The sequence below is a fragment of the Macaca thibetana genome, chromosome 10, assembly GCF_024542745.1.
Source record: "Macaca thibetana thibetana isolate TM-01 chromosome 10, ASM2454274v1, whole genome shotgun sequence".
NCBI lineage: Eukaryota > Metazoa > Chordata > Mammalia > Primates > Cercopithecidae > Macaca > Macaca thibetana.
The window spans coordinates 83,690,214-83,714,085 of NC_065587.1; the positions used below are offsets into that span (position 1 = coordinate 83,690,214).

General features: G+C 39.4%; 1 protein-coding gene and 1 non-coding gene across 9 annotated transcripts in view; one reads left to right on the forward strand and one right to left on the reverse strand.

The window, feature by feature from the left end:
- MACROD2 (mono-ADP ribosylhydrolase 2) overlaps positions 1 to 23,872 on the forward strand; it is a 2,111,745-nt gene that overhangs the window by 1,054,494 nt on the left and 1,033,379 nt on the right. The gene's annotated exons all lie outside the window — the stretch shown is intronic.
- Positions 23,749 to 23,855, reverse strand: LOC126929986 (U6 spliceosomal RNA). Its single transcript, XR_007717411.1, has one exon. It is a non-coding gene; the product is annotated as a U6 spliceosomal RNA (small nuclear RNA).

The window sequence follows — 23,872 nt, forward strand, 5'->3', positions numbered from 1 at the left end:
TATGTGACCTTTCAGACGGAGAATTCAAAATAGCAGTTTTGAAGAAGCTCAGTGAAATTCAAGATAGCCCGGAGAAGGAATTCAGAATCATATCAGATAAATTTAACAATGAAATGGACATAATTTTTGAAAATCAAGTAGAAATTCTGGAGTGGAAAAATTCAACCAATATACCAAAGAATGCACCAGAGTCTCTCAACAGCAGAACTGATCAAGCAGAAGAAAGAATTAGTGAGCTTGAAGACAGGATATTGGAAAATACACAGTCACAGGAGACAAGAGGAAAAAATAATAAAAAAGAATGAAGCACACCTATAGGATCGAGAAAATAGTTTCAAATGGGAAAATCTAAGAGTTATTGGCCTTAAAGAGAAGGTAGAGAGTGAGATTGGGATAGAAAGTTTATTTAAAGGGATAATAACAGAGAACTTTCCACACCTAGAGAAAGATATCAACATGCAAGTACAAGAAGGTTATAGAACACCAAGCAGATTTAACCCAAAGAAGACTACATCAAGGCATTTAAAAGTCAAACTCCCAAAGGTCAAGAATAAAGGGTTCTAAAAGCAACAGGAGAAAAGAAACAAATAACATACAACGGAGCTCCAATATGTCTGGCAGCAGACTTCTCAATGGAAGCCTTACAGGCCATGAGAGAGTGGCATGGCATATTTAAAGTGCTGAAGGCAAAAAACTTTTTTTTTTTTTTTTTTCAGACGGAGTCTGGCTCTGTCGCCCAGGCTGGAGTGCAGTGGTGCAATCTCGGCTCACTGCAAGCTCCGCCTCCCGGGTTCCCGCCATTCTCCTGCCTCAGCCTCCTGTGTAGCTGGGACTACAGACGCCCGCTACCACGCCCGGCTAATTTTTTGTATTTTTAGTGGAGACGGGGTTTCACCGTGTTAACCAGAATGGTCTCGATCTCCTGACCTCGTGATCTGCCGGTCTGGGCCTCCCAAAGTGCTGGGATTATAGGCATAAGGCACCGCACCCGGCCTGGCAAAAAACTTTTATCTTAGAATAGTAAGTATTTCCAGTGAAAATATCCTTCAAACATGAAGGAGAAATAAAGACTTTCCCAAACAAACAAAAGCTGAGGGATTTCATCAACAGCAGACCTGTCCTATAAGAAATGCTAATGGAACTCTTCAGTCTGAGAGAAAAGGACATTAATAGGCAACAGGAAATCATCTGAAGGCACAAAACTCATTAGGAGTAGTAAGTACACAGACAAATGCAGAACAGTATAACACTGTGATGGTGTGTAAACTACTCATATCTGTCAGGCCTCTGAGCCCAAACTAAGCCATCATATCCCCTGTGATCTGCAAGTATACATCCAGATTGCCTGAAGCAACTGAAGATCCACAGAAGAAGTGAAAGTAGCCTTAACTAATGACGGTCCATCATTGTAATTTGTTTCTGCCCCACCCTAACTGATCAATGTACTTTGTAATCTTCCACACCCTTAAGAAGGTTCTCTGTAATTCTCCCCACCCTTAAGAATGTACTTTGTGAGATCCACCCCCTGCCTGCAAAACATTGCTCCTAACTCCACCGCCTATCTTAAAACCTATAAGAACTAATGATAATCCACCACCCTTTGCTGACTCTCTTTTCGGACTCAGCCCGCCTGCACCCAGGTGAAATAAAACAGCCCTGTTGCTCACACAAAGCCTGTTTGGTGGTCTCTTCACACGGACACGTGAGACAATATCTTCAGTAGGAAGACTCAAAGCTGAACCTATCAAAAGTAATAACCAGACAACTTTTCAAGACACAGACAGTATAATATATGAACATATAGGCCAGGTGCACTCATACCTGTAATCCCAGCACTTTGGGAGGCTGAGGTAGGAGGATGGCTTCAGCCTAGCAGTTTGAGACTAGCCAGACTCTGTGTCTACAAAAAAATAAAGAAATTAGCCAGGCATGGTGGCCCATGCCTGTGGTCCCACCTACTCAGGAGGCTGAGGTGAGAGGATCGCTTGAGCCCAAGAAGTTGAGGGAGCAGTGAGCCACTGCTCTCCAACCTGGGTGAGAGACCAAGACTCTATCTCAAAAAAAGAAAAAAGAAAAGATATAAATAGAAACAACAAAAAGTTAAAAAGCAGGAGAATGAAGTTAAAATATAGAGTTTTTATTAGTTTTCTTTTTGCCTTTTTGTTTTTGCAATCCATGTTGTCATCAATCTAAAATAATGGGTTATTTGCAAGTCTCATGGTAACCTCAGATTAAATGTTAAAACACAAAATTGCAATGCAAAGGCATGAACAAAATTTTGTATGCAATATGGGTAGGTTTCAAAAGTATAATCTTGAATGATGAAAAGTTGCAGAATAATGCATTCAGTATGATACAGTTTAAAGATATAAAAGCAATATTGTATATTGTTCACGGCTATATATCTGTACAAACTTTAAACAATTGGCTGAAGGGATGCATACTAAATTCATCACTGCAGTTACTCTTGGAAAGTGGAATTTGACTGGGAAGCAAGAGGACTTAATTTTATCTGTAATGGCTTCTTTCAAATGAAAAAATAAAAGGCTTAAAGCCTTGGAGGACAAATATCAACTGAATTCATGATGATGATTGGGATAGAAGAATACTTTTCTACATTAGAAATTTTTTTATTTTTCTCAGAAAGCAAAACAAAACCCAAACAAACAAAAAATCATCTATTATGAATGATTGGGACTGGGTATAAATGGTGTTTGGAATTCTGGTGATGTTCTATAACTTCATCAAGAGGTAGAAACATGGAAATATTCATTTTGTGAAAGTTCATCCAGCCATACAAGTTAAGATTGGTCCACTTTGTTGTACGTGTATTATACTTTGGTGGAAATTTCTGGAGCAAATATGGCAAAATAAGAAAATTTGGCATAGTTTGGCATAAAACTTGACACACACAGATTATGCTTTTCTATAAGCTTGTGATATTTTACTAACTTGAAAAGAGATAGTTCATTAATAAAAATATTTTGATTTATGCTGTATTTTGATTGCAAACTGTGTACTGCAAAACAATCTCATTCCTTGCTTCTTCTGTACCATACCATGATTTTCACTTCATCAGACCTTAGCAAAAGCTGTTGGGGAATGAGAAGACATGAATGGTTTGGTACATGCTGTTGATTATGAAATCCTCTGCACCTATAATCTCAAGAATAATGGTGGGGTTCTAGACAGAGAAGGTTAGAATGAAAGCAGGTAGGAAGTCTCAACAGTAATAGAAAATGACTGTTTGGGAAGTGCAAGGACCCAGAACCCTCCTAGTACTGCAGCTGTCAGTGAGTAAATGTTCATTTCATAAGCTACCAGATCACCTCTCAAAGTGCTTTTGTCCAAGGGCAGTCCACTCAACACTCAATTACTCAGGGACTGAGTATACAGGCCTTCAATTTTCTCCTTTCTTTTGTGAACCACTATCCAAGGGATAAAAGGATAGTAGCACAGCACTCTGCTCTGTCATGATTATTGTTTACCTCTGGCTAAGAGGCGTCATCTCTCCAGCTTTCCTCTAAAACTTCAGGGTCAAATGGTCAAATTCCATGATCAAACTCCAGGTGTTTAACTGTTGAATTTAAAATGTACTTATAATGTATCATTATTATTATTATTATTTTGTCATTGGTTTGCAAGTACACTGCAATATGCTTTGTCTATTTTCAGTTTGACTAAATTTGAAAACGAAAGTTTAAAAATCTAAACTGTGGGCTGTCTAGGGGGGTTTATTTTTTGAGGAGTGATGATGAGGTCTAAAACATGTTACCTTATTTTTTCTTTTTTTAAAAAATGTTTATTTCCATAGGTTTTTTGGGAACAGGTGCTATTTGGTTACAAGAGTAAGTTCTTTAGTGGTGATTGGTGAGATTTTGGTACACCCATCACCCAAGCAGTATACACTCAACAGAATTTGTAGTCTTTTATCCCTCACCCCGTCCCATCCTTTCCCCCAAGTCCCCACTGTCCATTGTATTATTCTTATCCTTTTGCATCCTCATAGCTTAGCATGCGTGCACACAGACACACACACACACATATATACACACACCACAGTTCCTTTATCCACTCGTTGATTGATTGGCATTTGGGCTGGTTCCGTATTTTTGCAGTTGTGAACTGTGCTGCTATAAACATGCATGCACAACTGTCTTTTTCATATAATGACTTCTTTTCCTCTGGGTAAATACCCAGTAGTGGGATTGCTGGATCAAATGGTAGATCTACTTTTAGTCCTTTAAGGAATCTCTGTACTGTTTTCCACAGTGGTTGTTCTAGTTTACATTCCCACCAGCAGTGTAGACATGTTCCCTTTTCACCATATCCATGCCAACATCTAGTATTTTTTGATTTTTTTGTTTATGGCCATTCTTGCATAAGTAAAGTGGTATCACATTGTGGCTGTGATTTGCATTTCCCTTTTAATTAGTGATGTTGAGCATTCTCCATATCTTTGTTAGCCATTTGTATCTTCTTTTGAGAATTGTCTATTCATGTCCTTAGCTCACTTTTTGATGGGATTGTTTGTTTTTTTCCTGTAGAACACGTTCCCTTATTGATTGGTTTTCACTTTCTTATGATCAATGACCATATCATTATCACCAAGAATTTACTTAATACTTGGTGCCTACTCAGCCTGATATTAAACACAGGATGGGGAAAAAGCTAGTTTTAATGTAGGTGCAGACTCAAATACCTACAGGGACCAGTGAGGTTACCTAAATGAGCAAAGTGGTCAGGGTGGAAGAAAAACAGGCAAGAAACCGCCATGATAAATGGAACTGTATTTGCCTCTGTGCCCTGAAGACAAATGGGAGTAGTGTTAAACTGGAAACTTCTGAATCACACAGGCTCCACTCCACTTCCAGCTGATTGTAGCCATACAGGAATTTGGGCCCACTGTTGTCAAATCTTGATTTTTCAAGAGAAACATGGAATATCTCTCCTTTAAAAAATATGAAATTTTTCCATTTCGGAACCAATCCAATTAGAAAGTGACACACACTGTACAGACACACACTGTATGATGTGTGTTTGTTACTTTCTAATTGGATTAATTTTGTTACTTTCTAATTTGATTGGTTTTGCTAACAGTAATTTTCTATTACTGTTGAGACTTCTTACTTGCTATCGATCTAAACTTCTCTGTCCAGAACCCCACCATTATTATTGAGATCATAGGTACACAGGATTTCATAATCAACAGCATTTACCAGACCATTCATGTCTTCTGTATGGGCCAAAAAAATGCTTCTAAGGGCTGTTTTTGGCATGGTCCTGTGAACCTCAGCTTTCCAATGTAGTCAGGGGAAATAAGATACACAATTTATGTAAAAAGGGTATGAAACAACAGTAAGTGCTACATGCATTCATCTTTTTATTCATTCAAACAATAGCATTTATTAAGAGCCTTCTAGCTTACTTGCCCTGTGTGAGTTCCTAGGGTTACAAAAATGAACAAAATTATTTTGTATTGTCAAGCAGCCTGGTCTGGGAAAAGAAACATATCATTAGATTTGTTATTAAACAGATCATAAGAATCTAATAATAGTAAAGACAATTAGTATGGTAGAATTTCAAAGTATGGAGACTTTGGAAACTGTCTTTGCATAAATTATATCATTGAGAAAAACTATATCCCACAGTAAGCTGAGCTAACCCACTCCCTATCTTGCCTTTCCCTTAGTTATTCCTGGGCCTTTGGGCGAAGCTAATTTTGGAAGACATTTAGGCTATAGTTTCAATGAAAATAGGCCTTGCCCCCAAACTCAAACACTTTTATAAAGCTAATGGAAGGCCACAGGCTGGAGAGAGGAGGGAAGCCTGGGTCCTGCTAAGGCATAGACATAAATGATTGTCAGCCACTATTCCAGAGGTTATAAAACATGCAACTTCCCCAATTACTCCTGTAATAACATCACTATTGTAGAACCTAAGATTGGCCTTTTGAGATATCTTTTCAGGTTTTTTTGCATGTCTGACACCCATGGCTCCACCTGGACCTGCCGATCCCACCCCTGTGGCTCCACCCAGAAGGTATTCAGCCTGTAGGTGGACAGCTTCGACCTCCTGTGATTTCATCTCCACCCCAACCAATCAGCAGCAAGCACCATTACCTGGCCAACACCAATTCCCTCAAACTGCCTTTAAAAAAGGCCTAACCTAGGAACTTTGGACAAGAATGGTTTGAGTACTAACTCTCCCTCCCACGTGGTGTGGCTTTCCTCTTGTCTATTAAACTCTTTCAACTACCATGCTAAAGTCTTTCTTTATGCAGCGGGCAGCTACACTTTGCTGACATTTTTCTTAAGATCATGGGAAATAATTAGCTTTTCTTTAAATTGTATAAATATATCCCGTCTATCTGGTCTACACTTTAACCAGGTCAACAGAAGCAGAAACAAGTCATAAAAGTACCTTACAGTCAACTTCCAAAGGAAGTATTGTCATAGAAGTGTGAGATTTCCTAGGAGCTCTTATTATTAACCAATAGTTTTAACACCCTTTTACAGCATATCTTCAATTATACTAAGTAAACAGGGCTATTTATTTTAAATGGGTGTACTACCAGATAACTATTTATTTATCAATACACATACAAACACATACATTAATTTTATAGTATTTTATCTCTTTTGCCACTAAAGACATTCTTACTTCAGCCACAAGTTAAATAACAACAACGGCCACTTTTTTTTTTTTTTTTAACTTACAAACTGTGGTTCAGATGGAAAGAAGGCACTTAAATGAATAAGCTGTTTTTAATTCTAGAACTCTTTGGTTGAGATAAAAATGGAAACTACGTGCTCTGGAAAAGCTGAGTAAATTCAAACTGTTTACTGTTAAATGCAACGTATTTATCAATTTAGGCAGTAAAGGTCTGAACACTCAAATTCTGTGAATGTCCTTATAAGCATTCACTTTGATGTGTAAAACTTTGTAGACTTGAAGGAGGGATTGTTTGACTTCCATATACTTCCAAATATTCCCTTCAGGCAGTTGCCTACAAAGTTAGAATATTGTGGCGAGTAAGGAGGAAATTAAGGATTGCTCTCTGAAAGTTATTTTGTCTTTCTAGGTGAAACAACAATGTATTCATTAGTGATAACAATCTAGATACGAATGATGTAATGAAGTATCGGTTGAACTAATGAGATGGGAAGCCACAAAGACCTATTGACTGTTTTGCTAAATAAAATCACCACTTTCAAACATAAAAACAATTGTTGAAAAAGCTTCTGTCAAAAATAAACTCTTCAGTATTTTATGACAAGTATTAGTGACAGAATAGAAGAAACTGAAATTTCCTATCACTGTGGTTGGCTTTAAAGAATACAACTTTTAACACATCTTTCATCACTGTAATAATATGGTAATGATTAAATTCCCCTTAAAAAGCCCAAGGCATCTGTTTGTTTCGTGGAAACTTCCAAGTGTGTTCTGTACAGACTTGTTCAAGTGGGAGTTCATAAATGCAAGAGCAGTAAACTTCAGCTTATCTAACATGGCCAAGGAATGGTATGTTCTACTTGATCAAATATTCTTGTTGTTGGAGAGCTGTTTCACATAGCACATATTTTAATTTTCAAAGAGTAACCTTTGGTTAGCATTAAAGCAGCACTCACATAGCCTCTAGTTTGCTTTGATGCAGTAATAAAAGCTCATCTCCTTTATGCCCCACAATGCAGTTCTTCTATCTTCAGGTGCTTTCCAGGCTTTGGCCAGAATTTACCCATGGACCCCTCCTGTTATGGTTCTCAAACTGCGAATTCTGAGATTCACTGAGAGTCATCCAAGCTCTCAGTGAATCTCAGAATATATGCTCTGCCTCAAACCAGCCTACCAAGCCTTTATTACTTATGTGTGACTGGCTGGCCCCTTGTGGAATCAGTTTGAGCTTCAGTCTTTTAGTTGATAATTGTGTAAACATACTAACTATCCTTGAATCATGTTTGATTGAAAGAGCTGATGTTGCCTCTTAAGATTTAATTAAAATAAATGATTTGGAATCATATAATGATATAAACTTTTGTAATACAGAAACCTTATATATCGTCTCTAGCCTAAATTCTTTATTATAAACACAGTAGTTGTATTCTTGAGTGCCTTTTGTATTCTGGGCACTATACTAGTTGCTTTACAGAAGTTATCTCCAGGACTCATTAAAAAGACACAAAGAATGTGTTATATGTATGTACGGTGGAATATTATGCAGCCTTAAGAAGAGGGAAATCCTGGAGGATATTATGCTAAGTGAAATAAGCCAGACAAAGAAAGATAAATACATGACTTCACTTTAATGTGGAATCTAAAAAAGCTGAATTCATACAAACAGACAATAGAAAGGTGGTTATGGGGTTGGGGTGGGGGAGTGGGGAGATGTTGGTCAAAGGGTACAAACTTGTAATTATAAAATGAGTGAGTCCTGGAGATCTAATGTATAGCATGGTGACTGTAGTTAGTAAATTATATACTTAAAATTTGCTAAGCAAAGTCCCACCACAAAAAAAGGTAACTATCTGAGGTGATGCATATGCTAGTTAGCTTTATTGCGGTAATCATTTCACCATGTATATGCATATCAAAATATCATGCTGTATACCTTGCATATATATAATTTTTATTTATCAGTATAAATAAATAATACAAACTGAAAAAAATACAAATAAGCAAAGCAAAACAAAACTGTAAGATAATTTTAACTGTAAAGATAAATTTAACTGTAAGATAAATTTAATAGAAGCTTTGGAAATTACTACTCTATGAGAGCATCAGCAGAGGAGCAGGTCTTCCATTCTTCCCGTGCAATGTCTGCCGCTGGGTCACTGCACACTGCTCTCGGGCTGGCTGCCTACTCTTCAGGAAGTCTGGGTACTTCACTCCCACCAATTGAGAAGTGTGCTTATTAAGATCCAGTTTGCTCTCAAACCTGTTTGTGTCAATTGACATTGAATAATTTCAACATAATGTGAACAAAAAGAGCATTTTTTTAAAAATGAAAATAAAGTCTAAGGCTTTGCAAAATTTTGATAAAAGCCAATTGCTTTAAAAAAATACTGTCAAAGTAGGTTTGGTGAGACCCCTGTAGAGGACTGGGGGAAACCATAAAAACCCAGGAGAGGCCGGGCACGGTGGCTCACGCCTGTAATCCCAGCACTTTGGGAGGCTGAGGCAGGTGGATCACGAGGTCAGGAGATCGAGACCATCCTGGCTAACGTGGTGAAACCCCGTCTCTACTAAAAATACAAAAAATTATCTGGGTGTGGTGGCCAGTGCCTGTAGTCCCACCTACTGGGGAGGCTGAGGCAGGAGAATGGTGTGAACCCCAGAGGCAGAGCTTGCAGTGAGCTGAGATTCCACCACTGCACTTCAGCCTGGGCGACAGAGCAAGACTCTGTCTCAAAAACAAACAAAAAACAAACAAACAAAAACAAGCCCAGGAGAATTCTCACATTGTCTTGTAGACTCTCTTGTTCAATTTTAGAGATAATGGAAATTGTAATAATGCATCATGAATGAGGTTAGTATGAGAATGAGAGCTTGGAACTCTAACTGGTGGACTATGTCACTCAGGGTTCAGGTGCAGGAAACAGAAACCACTTTAGGTATTTTAAGTTAAAGGGATTGAATATAGGCAATTAGGTCCTGAGGATATAGGATTTTAAAAAAGGGCAGGAGGCTGAGGCTCTTTTCTGGCCTGCCAGGAATGACTCCCAGAACAGTACTCTGGAATTGGGCCACCAGGGTTGCTGCCACCTCCTTGTGATCATGACAGTGGAGAATCAGCGGGCCTCTACCTCCAATGCCACCTGTGCCTTTTAATGCTCTCAGCGACATTGCTTCAGGAAACCCCAATAACTCCAGGGCCAGGCTTGCCCATCCAAAACAGCCAAGAGTTTCTGTCCTCCATTCATCTTCTTTATGCAGACCAGGAGAAACCTGATTTGCATTCTGAATCCTAACTCCAAAGAAATCTGGGATCTGGAGGGTTTTGCTGTTCATCCTCTGTAGTACAAGAAAGCGCAGTAGAAGAGGTGTGGGATTGAGGCTGAGTATCAAACTCCCTATCAAATCCCTCTAGAAAAGAACTGACTTTCTTTGTATGAAAATAAATTGGTGAATTAATGTGCTAATAGTTCTTTATTAAAATAAAACATTTGATACGTAGCCTATTTTATTGCCCAATTATAAGATTATTTAAAATCTTAGAATTATTAAGATGGCCAGGCTTAGTGGGTCACACCTGTAATCCCAGCACTTTAGGAGGCCAAGGCAGGAGGATTGCTTGAACCCAGGAGTTTGAGACCTGCTTGGGCAACATAGGGAGACTCTGTCTTATGGCTGCTATCTCCAAATAAGGTCACACTCTGAGGAACTGAAGGTTAGGACTTCCACATACCTTGTATTTTTTTATTATTATTTTTGTAACATAGAGTGTTGCAGATAAGGCATTTCAGCAGGTATTTTTTGCATGCAGACTGTGTACAACACTTTGTGTGGGATGTTTATCGGGCAGAAGAAGGAAGAGGAAAGCAAAGATGACCTAATCATGGTGTAGGTTCTTGAGAAACTTAAAGCCTACTGAGAAAGATGGATGCACACGCAGATAACCGTAATACTAGGTAGAAATAATTTAAGTATGAAAGGCTCTTTGGTGCTGAGAAGGACTGTTTCCTCCTTACATAAGAGGGAGAATCAACATAAACCACAGACAGGTAGCTTACGTAGTAAAATGCATGTACTTAAAGTGGATGGTATGACATGACTGGAGCCAGTTTATTTGTTCATTTATTGTTTAAAATAAACTATGTTTATTATCACCTTATTAAAGAAGTACCTATTACTTTGCATCGTGGTTGGATGGAATTTTTTTTCCTTTTCTTTTTCCTTTTCTGTGGGGTTAGTGGAGGAGGCGTTGGGAAGCTTGAGTAAAAGCCTTATTCTGCCAGAAAATGTAGCAGTTACATGTAATTGGCTGGCTGTACTCAGAGAAACGGGAGAACCTGTGGGGTTCAGCATGGTGGGCTTTGATTAAACAATGATCATATATGAGGCAGTTGGATCCTGCTGCAAATGCTGGTTGCACAGCTTCAGACGAAAGGAGGTTCTTTGTCACAGGAAAAAACCGGCAATTGTACCCCATTTCTGCATCCTGGTCTATTTATGATGGGCGTCCACCCAGGTCACTGGGGACAGCCTAGGTCACACTGATTTTGGGTCTCCAAACACTCCACGGAGACTAGTTTTAAAATATGCCCCTTAAGTTGATCCCTCCCCAAAGAAACCTAAAACATATAGGATTCTTGGCAAACTCTGTCATCATGACATTATATAAGATTTATAAAGCCCTCCTGAAGATTGCTGTGGGATTACGGAAGCTCCTTGGGTGCCTTCCAGCCCCTCTCATCAACTTTTCACACTATGGAGGAGATGAGGGAAGGAAACTCATCATCACCCCAGGTGTGTGTCTTCTCACACTTGCTCTTCTGGACTCAGAGGACAGAGGTCTGAGTATAAGAATTAGTCATTATTACCCAAAATTTCTATAAAGAGCACGTTTTGTTTATCTAAGCAAAACTATAGCATGAGACCAAATATCGTTGTTGGGTTTTTGTTGTAATTACGCTACATGTTTCCCCCTGATTTTTAGAAATTTAGCTTTTGAAATAGAAGATAAACTAAAGAAAACTCCTTCCCACTTAATTTTTTTCCATATTTTTTTTCAGCCTTTGAAACACAGAGGTCTCTCCCCACCTCCCAATTTTTTTTATTTTTTACACTGAATACATTGTTTCAGCTTAGTTATGGATTGTTTTCTGAAATTTATCTCCTGACTTCCAACTAAATTTCAACATAGAAGCAAGTGCTTTTATTCTTTCTTCTTTCCCAGATATATAAAGTATCTAGTTCTTGTGTTATTGGCAAGATTATGTTTCCTTTGTTTTCTTAACCTCGACTTCATAAAAACAGCTCACTTCATGCTTTTACTCCAAGATTGGAGAGTTCAAACATTTATAAATCCAAAAACAACATGTTGCCCTACAGAAATTCACCACTTGAATCTGAGCAGTGTTGAGGGGTATGCCATCATGATAGGCAGCAATAGCAAAAGCAAAGGTAAAAAGAAGAAAAATAGTTTTTTGAAATGTGCACTTTGAATTATTTGTCAGACTAAATAAATAGCATTACCCTATCTTCCCTATCTTATGCAGAACCACATTTTAGAAAATCAGCACCAGCCAAAAGTATAATGCACCATGCCACCATTTAGGTAGTTACACATTATTTGAAGATATTCCTTAAAATGCCTGCTAAGCCACTTTTATCTCTTCTGCTATAGCAGAGGCACAGAACAGTAGAAAGCAACTAAATAGCTTCATGTTATTCTTTACTTGAAAAATGAATTACAGTCCCAAGATCATTATAGCCATAGTATTCACTCCTAAAACAAATGTAGAGTTCAGGTCATTTAATTTTATGGTTATAGATAAATGCAGCCACATGAGAACAAATAACTTAAACAGTGATTAGCATTAAGTCTACTTGTGTCAACACAAGATTTGAGGACAGAATGAATCTTCTGTTTATTTTCTGGATGTTTCTTAAAACCATGTTTGTTCCTATTAATCCATGAAATATCCATTAGTTCATATACCCGCCATTTTTTATATTTGTAGCTTAGCAACACAAAGACAACAAAAATGTAGTAATAATAATAAACCAGCAAGTAAATTAACTTAGTGTTGTTTGCTTTGTTTTGTTGTGAAATGAGCATCAGTGAATCTAGTACTATATCTGCCAATGCCTTGCTCGTATCAGGAGCTCTTAGAACAAGTTCACACCTAACAGCACTATGAGTTGGAAATGCCTATTTTAGATGTGTTTCTCCCATGTTTTTCCTCCAAAATCACTCAGTGAACCTGGCTTTACTTGTCTTATTTTGGAGTGACATCCTCAAAGCATGCTGAGGACTGCAGCTACCAAATATAAAGCTGGAAAGGAGTGATGCTGCCTGATGCTAGTGACAAGTGGTTCCTTGTGTGGCAGACAGATCCAAGATGGATTCATGTTCAAGCCAAGCCCTTTCCCCTCCACTCTCTCATGAGGGGTGACAGAGAAGTATGTGTGGCTTGTCCATAGACCTCCTGACCCTTCTGCCACCTTTGAGTTGACACCGCTTTCTGATCTGAGACAGTTTGTCATTTAGGGTCAGTAGTTTTGCCATTCAGTGAAGTTGTGCAATGAATTTCCTCTGTGGTGGGAGGAAAAGCAGGCAAGAGAGAGGGAAAGGGACAGGGATTGAGGTGGGATAGGGAGGAGAGAGAGAGAGAGAGAGAGAGAGAGAGAGAGAGAGAGAGAATCTCTTTTACTAAATGTCATCTTTGCCTTTTTAATTGGTATTTTTAAATCATAATAACTTTCCTATGTTAATAGCTAAACCCTGTCCTTACTATCCATTCAGTGTGTATTATATGCTCGTACCTGTGAGGCTCAGTGATGGGAAATGACACAGTACTCTTTGTTCCCCCAAGTTCTTTTTGCCATTTTTCCTGGCCATGGTCTCATCAAAGCATTTGGAAAATGTGCAGCTGTGGTCTTCCAGGAGGGGACAGATATTGTATTAATCAAGTCGGTACCTGGTGTCTCCGCTCTTCCATGACTTAACCCTTCCCCTCTCTCTCCATCCAGCCATGTGATTTGTGTTGAATTAACTGTCCTTGCTGCAGGATGAGGCCCTAATGTGTTTAAGCTAATCAAGATTTCCTAACCCTTGGGTCATGGTGTTTGGCTCAGGGTTGGTCATGTGTTTTTAGCAAGGGAGTCTCAGGGCTTTTTGCGGCCTTTCCAACTCTAGCCTCTACCTCTTGTTATAAATGAAGATGCATTGAGCACTGTGTGCTCTTGGCACTCATGTTATGACCAGAGGACAACAGCATCAGGCAGATACAGCAAAAGTCAGAGAGGGGAGATGCAAACAAATAGGGTGTTTTGGTAGTTCCCTGTAGCCCATGCTACCGCTGGATGTTTCAGTTATATGTGATAGTAGATTCCTTTCATTAAAGGCTGTTTGATGGGTTTTTCTTATTTGTCACCCAGATAAACCCGAAAGAGTCACAAAAACCTGAATGAATTTCAAAATACTTTGTCATTAATTCTTAATTGGGTGGTGGGAGCTAAACAAGGAAAACACCAATTATGGCAAACCATCGTGAACAGTGAAAGTTTGACACTAACAATAATGCATAAGACCTGAAAGGTAAGACCACTGAAGTTTTGCATCAGATCAGCCAGGTTTCTCCCTTTCTCTGAACTGAAGAAAAATAGTCTACATCATGGCTGTTTGTTTTAACATAAAAAGTGTGAGGAAATGAACATCCAGCCCTAAGCTACAGTAAACAGCTCATTCAAGCAAATTACCTAGAACAAAAGAAACACCTCTGACATAATGTGGGGGTCCAAATGTGAAAATAATAGGACACTCAGCAAAGTCCCAGTACCCCTGTAACAAGAGCCCGGTAGTTCTAATAGCATTTGGAGCCGATGGGAAGGAGTACTTTTAAAATGTGATACAGTTGGTGCTGACGTCTCTTTACCCTTGATTTTTCTTCTCCCTCCTGAATAGGAAAGCAGAGCTAGCTCTGTCATATTGAGCCAGTTGGTAATAGGCTCTGCCAGGCGTGGAAGAGATAAAAGCTGCCACCTGCCTCACCCACGCTCCCCCTACCCCATTTCCCTGTCTCCAGTTGTCTGCACAGCTGCCGACAGCCGGTCATTGTTCTACCCCAGAGCTGCCTGGGAGCTCAGCCGTCCCAGTCTCAGAAGCACAATTGCAGTTTGAATGCAGCTCCTGGGTGGGTTTCCTGTGCACCTTGGCCATGACCCCTTGGAGGGCTATATGCCTGCAAGTTGAGCAGAGTCTGGTCAGACACGGCTTAAGCGCCTGCCATGTGCCAGGGCCTATGAACAGGAGAACACAAACCAGCGTTACAGAGAGGGAAAAGGGTTTGAGCAAAAACAAGAGAATAAAAAGTATGTATGACAACATTTGGGGGGCATCTATTAGTTTTTTGGGTGTCCGGGCTCCACTCATCTTACTTGCTGAGTAGAACCCCTCTTCTCCTCGAGTATTTCTCCCAGGCCTGGCCAGTGAGAGCATTGCATTCCCTCCTGGCAACTGTGATTGGGTCAGAGATGGCAAACGACTTAGCTCAATGAAGCCCCTGAGCCTCATTGCACAGACCTAGCTTTGAGAAATGAGGGAGATTCTCTTCTTTCTTTCTACTTGAGAGGAGAATTTATAAAGAGGAGTAGTCGGAAGTAAGCCTGAAAGAGCATTTTGTGGCCAATATATTCCTGCTTGCTGGGCATGGTAGACATTGTGATAAGCAACTCAGAACCACCCCCGACTTTGGAATAAAGGACTTGTTCCCCAGCGGCTGAGAGTGAGACTGGTAGACAGTCCTCAACTGTCAGGCCCCTTTGAGGATTGCCTCAACTGAAGACAGCCATCGTGTGCAAGGCCATGCCACCTTTTTGGCGTAATCCACATCCGATGACTGAGCAAAGTAGGGGTATAGAGACTTGACCTTTTTGCTGCAATTCAGGGCAACTCTGGAAGGTCAACCCATCTTCAGCATTCCTTCCAGGGCCAACTGAAACTTCCCTTGAGGTTGCATTGCAGCTCCCTCTGCCCAATCCTGCTTCTGTCCTTTCCCTTCTATGGCAGTGGATCCCAAGAGGCCTCCCTAATAAAGCTCCTGCAGAGTAACCTGCCTTCCAGGGAGCCCAACCTACAACACCAAGAAAAATTGCTTGTATTTTTTCCTAGCGGTGGAGCTTAGAGACTGAAGTGAAGCATGATCACTCTGAGCAGAAGGATGCCAATAAACTGAAGCATGACTTAAGAAGATGATGCAAATCATCACATTCTTCCTGCCTGTAGCTCAGGATCCAAACATCAATGAAAGTCATGGCCATGCACCTCTCCTTTTAGGCCATATGGCATTCAGTGTGCAGTTGACTATTCAACAAATTGACCACTTGTTTTGGTTTTATGCAGGCACAGTCTGAAAGTCATAGTTCTGCTGTGAACATCAAATACCTTTTAATGATGCTTGACATGAAAACCACCATATAGTCTTATATTTCCCCCTGGTTGTCTGATGTGCAGCATCTTTTAAAGAAAGTTTATGGCAGTTACCTTTATAATGGCATAACTCTTACTAAGTTTAAAATTAAAATGTTATCACAAGTGGCGTTTCCCATCCCATTTCAAATGTAGAGCACGGCGAGAATTCTCAGGAAATTAAAATATTGCCTTTAAAGCCCTGCTTTTATGGTGATGTGAAGGAAATTGCAGCACACTAGCATTTATCCAACTATCAAGATTTTTTATAGCCTAAAATATTTGCCAACTTCTTCCCCATGTGAAATCTATTATATGCAATGATTAAAAACAAACATCATGTGCACTATATGTTGGAGATGCTTTTAATAACTTGGAGTCAGAGTAAATGATCACCAGGGCTCAGAGTTAACACAGGTTGAAAGGATACCCTTAAAATCATGACAGTGGCCTTGTATTAAGCTTGTGGTTTACATGCTTTTCTCCGTACTGACTCGCTAAAATACACAGGCGTTCCTCCAGTGAATTGTGTGTGAGTGTATATGTGCATTGCATATTCACACATTCCATATTGCTTCTGAAACATAATTGTATGTAAATGATTGTAAAAAGCAGAAATCTAAGCTACCTCAGTACTGTTATATAATCCGTAACAGATTTGCCAGCCCAAAAGCCTAATTCTATCGTAAGATCTAAATTCATACATTTTATAGAATATATGATATTGATGTGGTCCATAAACATTTTTTGATGAGATTCCACCTTATACAAACCCAGTTTTTGTTGTACTCTTTTGTAATAATTTTGTATAATGTTAGTCTCTTCAAAAGCAAGACCAGCACCTATTCGTTTTTAAGTCCCACTACATAGCACCGTATGACATGTTGCGGTGCTACTTGAATCTTTTTAGAATGGATCAGGATTTCAGGATGTCCCAAAAATCTTAGAAGCTGTAATAATCTCAACAGTATAAACACTAATACTTGTAACATTATTATATAAATGTTTAATAATGCAAACTTCTTTTACAGTAATTTAGTTTTTGAACTTTTAATATTTTTTTATTTTAGATTTTTTTTGTTTTATTTAACATTTGGCATCTTCAGAGGAACTGCAACCAAACTTTAAATTACAGATTTATTATTCAAGAGTCACAGAATTCTATGACTATACAAGAAACTTACTAATTGAACTTTCAAATCATAGTTTCATAAGTTTTTACATAACCTTTATACATCTAAAGTTATTAATGCTTAAAACTGTACTGTGACTTTTGAGCACTCTAAAAGTCTGGTTGTTAATTTTTTTTCTACATTTTTAATTTCCTATCTACATGTTTCTTTTTTTTTTTTTTTTTTTGATAGTGCCCGCAGCACACAATTTTCCCAGTAATCACAAGCATGCAAAATATAATTTCCTTGCCAGTTCATGTTCCATACACTCTAATTGTGAAAACCACTGTATTTAGTGACAACTTTAATCTTCAGTAGTTGGAAGAAGGCAACATGGGTTAAGATTACGAAAGAGGACATAATTACTGAGTTCTAGGTATCTTCATGTTTTTAAAACAAAGGTTCTGGAACTGATGTTCATGAAACAGGTCAGCCCCTCACTGAACCAGTTCTGTTGTGTTGATACATTTCTTGTTAGAAGTATGGCAGGAAGCAAAGCAAAATGCTTATAGAAAAACATGTGCTTTAGCAGCAAGATGGTTATTTGAGTATATAGTTTTCCTCTTGGGTGTCCTTGAATAGGCCTATGTTGAGTTGAAGGGAGCCAAGATCATAAACCAGACATAAAGAGCTCTAAGCACAGGTTTAAAACACGGAAGCTTCTTGGAACCATGTTCTATTTGGCAGAAACAAACCCTGACTCAGCCTTTTCATTTTTGCACGTTAAGTACACTGAATTCTCTGCCTCATCCAAGGTGTGGATCTTTCTTGAAAAACCTCTGGTTGAAGTCTTTTTCTTTATGTCTGCAAGAATTAAAGGTCACAGGCTCTTGTTTCTAGACAAGGACAGTTCACTTTCTGGGTGTTAATGAAAATCCTTCTCTCTTGAATACTTCCTGAGAATACTTAGAGTATTATAACAGTCATGAAAAGAAATGATGAAAATACAATCACATGTTATGGGTGGAGGGCAGCAGGGTGTGGTGTGTAACTTCTCCGTCTAGATGACCCTTCAAAGTCCCTTCTTTCTTTCTGTAACTGTCCTGGGCTTCAGACTGCTGACTGTCCTCTCCTGTTCTGAGCTGCTACAGTCAATCCTGATATGGTTTGGATGTTTGTCCTCTCCAAATCTCATGTAGAAATGTGATCACAGTGTGAGAAGTGGGGCCCAGTGGGAGGTATTTGGGACACTGGGACAGATCCCTCTAGATGGCTTGGTACCCTCCCCACAGTAATGAGTGAGTTCTTGCTCTATTCCTTCACACAAGAGTTGGTTGTTTAAAAGAGCCTGGCACTTACCGCCCCTCGCTCTCTTGCTTCCTCTCTTGTCATGTGTATTAGTTTGTTTTCATGCTGCTGATAAAGACATACCCCAAACTGGGAACAAAGAAAGGTTTAATTGGACTTACAGTTCCACATGGCTGGGGAGGCCTCAGAATCATGTTGGGAGGCAAAAGGCACTTCTTACATGGTGGTGGCAAGGGAAAACGAGGAAGAAGCAAAAGCAGAAACCCCTCATAAACCTATCAGATCTTGTGAGACTTATTCACTATCACAAGAATAGCATGGGAAAGACCAGCCCCCATGATTCAATTATCTCCTCCTGGGTCCCTCCCACAACACGTGGGAATTTTGGGAGATACAATTCAAGTTGAGATTCTGGTGGGGTCACAGCCAAACCATATCATGTTGCCCCTGGCCCCTCCAAATCTCATGTCCTCACATTTCAAAACCAATCATGCCTTCCTACCAGTCCTCCAAAGTCTTAGCTCATTTCAGCAGTAACCCAAAAGTCCACAGTCCAAATTCTCATCTGAGACAAGGTAAGTCCTTTCTGCCTATGGGCCTGTAAAATCAGAAGCAATGTAGTTACTTCTTAGATTCAGTGGGGGTACAGGTATTGGATAAATACAGTCATTCCAAATAGAAGAAATCGGCCAAAACAAAGGGGTTAAAGGGCCCCAGGCAAGTCTGAAATCCAGCGGGGCTGTCAAATCTTAAAACTCCAAAATGATCTCCTTTGACTCCATATCTCACATCCAGGTAATGCTGATGCAAGAGGTGGATTCCCAAAGCCTCGGGCAGCTCCGCCCCTGTGGCTTTGCAGGGTACAGCCTTCTTCGTGGCTGCTTTCACGGGCTGGCATTGAGTGTCTGTGGCTTTTCCAGGCACACAGTGCAAGCTGTCAGTGGATCTGCCATTCTGGAGTCTGGAGGACGGTGGCCCTCTTCCCACAGCTCCACTAGGTGGTACTTCAGTAGAGACTCTGTGTGGGGGCTCCAACCCCATATTTCCCTTCTGCACTGCCATAGCAGAGATTCTCCATGAGGGCACCACACCTGCAGCAAACTTATTCCTGGGCATCCAGGCATTTCCGTACATCTTCTGAAATCTAGGAGGAGGTGTCCCAAACCTCAATTCTTGACTTCTGTGCACCTGCAGGCTCAACAGGAAGCTGCCAAAGCTTGGGGCTTACACCCTCTGAAGCCACAGCCCAAGCTTTATGTTGGCCTCTTTCAGCCATGGCTGGAGCAGCTGGGACACAGGGCACCAAGTCCCTAAGTTGCACACAGCATGGGGACCGTGGACCCAGTGCATGAAACCACTTTTTCCTCCTGAACCTCTGGGCCTGTGATGGGAGGGGCTGCTGGGAAGTTCTCTGACATGGCCTGGAGACATTTTCCTAGTGGTTCTGAGAAATAATATTAGGCTTCTTACTACGTATGCATATATCCACAACCGCCTTGAATTTCTCCCCAGAAAATGGCTTTTCCTTTTCTATCACATAGTCAGGCTGCAACTTTTCCCAAACTTTTGTGCTCTGCTTCCCTTATAAAACTGAATGCCTTTTATAGCACTCAAGTTACCTTTTGAATGCTTTGCTGCTTAGAAATTTCTCCTGCCAGATACCCTAAATTATCTCTCAGAGTTCCACAAATCTTTAGGGTAGGGGCAAAATGCCACCAGACTCTTTGCTAAAACATAACAAGAGTCACCTTTGCTCTAGGTCCCAATAAGTTCCTCATCTCCATCTGAGATTACCTCAGCCTGAATTTTATTATCCATATTGCTCTCAGCATTTTGGGCAAAGTCATTCAATGAGTCTCTAGGAAGTTCCAAACTTTCCCATATTTTCCTGTCTTCTTCTGAGCCCTCCAAACTGTTCCAACCTCTGCCTGCTATCCAGTTCCAAACTTGCTTCCACATCTTTGAGTATCTTTTCAACTCCACTGTACTGGTACCAATTTACTAGATTAGTCAGGGTTCTCTTAGAGAGACAGAATTAATAGGATATATATCATATATATGTGTGTATATATGATATATAGGGATATATCATATATATATAGAGAGAGAGAGCTCTAAGCACAGGTTTAGAATATATATATTCTATTCTTGTGATAGTTTGCTAAGAATGATGGTTTCCAGCTGCATCCATGTCCCTACAAAGGACACAAACTCATCCTTTTTTATGGCTGCATAGTATTCCATGGTGTATATGTGCCACATTTTCTTAATCCAGTCTGTCACTGATGGACATTTGGGTTGATTCCAAGTCTTTGCTATTGTGAATAGTGCCGCAATAAACAAACGTGTGCATGTGTCTTTATAGCAGCATGATTTATAATCCTTTGGGTATATACCCAGTAATGGGATGGCTGGGTCATATGGTACATCTAGTTCTAGATCCTTGAGGAATCGCCATACTGTTTTCCGCATGTTCTCACTCATAGGTGGGAACTGAACAATGAGATCACTTGGACTCGGGAAGGGGAACATCACACACCGGGGCCTATCATGGGGAGGGGGGAGGGGGGAGGGATTGCATTGGGAGTTACACCTGATGTAAATGACGAGTTGATGGGTGCTGACAAGTTGATGGGTGCAGCACAGCAACATGGCACAAGTATACATATGTAACAAACCTACACGTTATGCACATGTACCCTAGAACTTAAAGTATAATAGTAATAAAAAAAAAAGAAAAAAGAATATATATATTCTAAAGGGCTAGACCCATCTCTCCTTTTCACGTTTTTCTGCCTGCTTTATATTCGCTGGAAGCTGATTAGATGGTGCCCACCAGATTAAGGGTGGATCTGCCTTCCCCAGCCCACTGACTCAAATGTTCATCTCTTTTGGCAACACCCACACAGACACACCCAGGATTAATACTTTGTATTCCTCAATTCAATCAAGTTGACGCTCAGTAGTAACCGTCATACCATGTGACATGCCTGTTCCTCCTTTGCTTTCTACCATGAGTAAAAGCTTCCCAAGGCCTCCCTTGAAGCTGAGCAGATGCTGGTGTCATGCTTGTACAGCCTGCAGAATTATTGCCTAAATTTACCTGTTTTCTTTATAAATTACCCAGTCTCAAGTATTCTTTATAGTAACACAGAACAGTCGAATATAGACGCCTTGCTGGGTTTGCTCTCCTTTAAGCCAGGAGGTGTAATGGGACTATTATTCTAGTTTTCCCTTCTGCCTTTGAACAGACACACACACACACACACACACACACACACACACACACACACACACACCCCACACACAGAGTATTCTTGGAAATAAGAAAGGAAGAAAACATTTAATTCTCATTAGGACCTAAAACTTTACAACTACACAAAGTTATGAGCTTCTATTGTGTAAGAACGTTGTATCATTCAGTCATTGAAATAACCCCTTTTATAAGTCAAAAACAAGCCAAAACAAAATTTAAAACCCCGAAATGCAAAGAGGATGAGCAGTTGTTTGTAGTCCAGAAGCTGGTGGGTGGCAGGTTTGTCTAACTGCAAAGCTTTTTTCCACTACACCCCTGCTGGCCCATATGAGAAGCGGAGAGATTATGACAAACAACAATAAATAGAGATGTCTATATTTACCAAAGTCTGGAAAAGCTGGTACCACTTATGGCCTCCTTTTCTAGACTCTTGACTTAACAGACAGCTTTCCTTCTTTAATGCCCAAGGGTGGAGTTCTTTAAACCTTTTCATTACTTCATAGTCCAGATCATACTAACTGTGCCTTCTAGAACATAATGATACAGTTAGATGAGGGCATATTACGAATAAAAGAAAAAATGAAGGGGAGAAGAAGAAAAACAAAGTTAGAGACCATTTGACTATTCTTGAATAGGATTGACAAACACTTTCTGTAAAGGGCCAAGAATAAGTATTTTAGTTTTTGTTCACCAAGAGGTAAAATTGAGGATATTGTGTAGGTACTGATATTAGCAAGAGAGAAAACAAATTTTTACAAACATTTTATTGATGAAATTAAACATAATAATAATTGAATATAATACTTAAAATATTAACTAGTAAATAAGAAAGAAAATTTATTCTAGTAATGAAAAGGATGAAATCATTTTTGGGTGGGTAACATTTTGCTTAATTGTTGTTCAAAATTAGTTTTCCTGTCATCAAACTGATCATAAGTGCGTATTTATAAAAAGCATTCTTAGCATCTGGGTTATACTGAAAGAGATGGGAGGCTAGATTTGACCTGCAGGCTATAGTTTGCCTACTTCTGCTGCAAAATCTCATGTGGATATTTGCATCTCATGGAATCTAGGAGAAGCCACTACTGTGTTCTCTTGATTTCCCAAGTCCTCACCTGAAAGGTCATCTTAAGGAAGGACTTATCAACATTTTTTCCTGGGATACTTCTATCTATACTTTAAGGATTATGGATAAATGGCTTGAGACACTAGGAGAGAGGAGTTAGAATCTGTCTCAGTGAAATTTCCATAAGATCTATCTGAAAAAAATTACGTGAGTTTTGAAAATTACTCTATGTTGTGATCATATTTGTTTCCTGAAGCCTCTGTCTCAAATAAAACCAAAGTCAAAAGAAGATTCACCATATTGCCAAGTAAAGGAAGCTAATTTGAAAAAGCTACATATTGTCTGATAACAACTGCAGTCATAATCCACTTAATAATAGAGAGAGGTCCTGAGAAATGCGTTGTTAGGCAATTTTATCATCATGTGAGCATCGCAGAGTGATTTCTGCAAACCTAGATGGTATAGCCTACTACACACCTAGGCTATATTGGTATAGTCTATTGCTCCTAGGTGACAAACTTGTACATGTTACTGTACTTAGTAGTATATGCAAATACAACACAATGCTAAGGATTTATGTATCTAAACGTGTGTAAACTTAGAAAATATCCAGTAAAAATACAGTATTATAATCTTATAAGACCACCATTGTCATATATGTAGTCTGATGTTGACGGAAGTGGTGTAATATGGCGCATGACTCTATATGACACTCTGGAAAAGGAAAAACTATAGGAGACTGTCTATATACACATATATATGTATACACATATAGTCTTCTATATATACACATATGTATATATGTATTTACATATACATAGGAGACTATATACATATATGTATATGTGTGTGTGTATGTATATATATATGTACTTTTTTCATGGAATGCTTCACAAGTTTCCATGTCATCCCTATGCAGGGGCCATGCTAATATTCTCTGTATCATTCCAATATTAGTATATGTGTTGCCAAAGCAAGCACTACAGACAATAAAAATA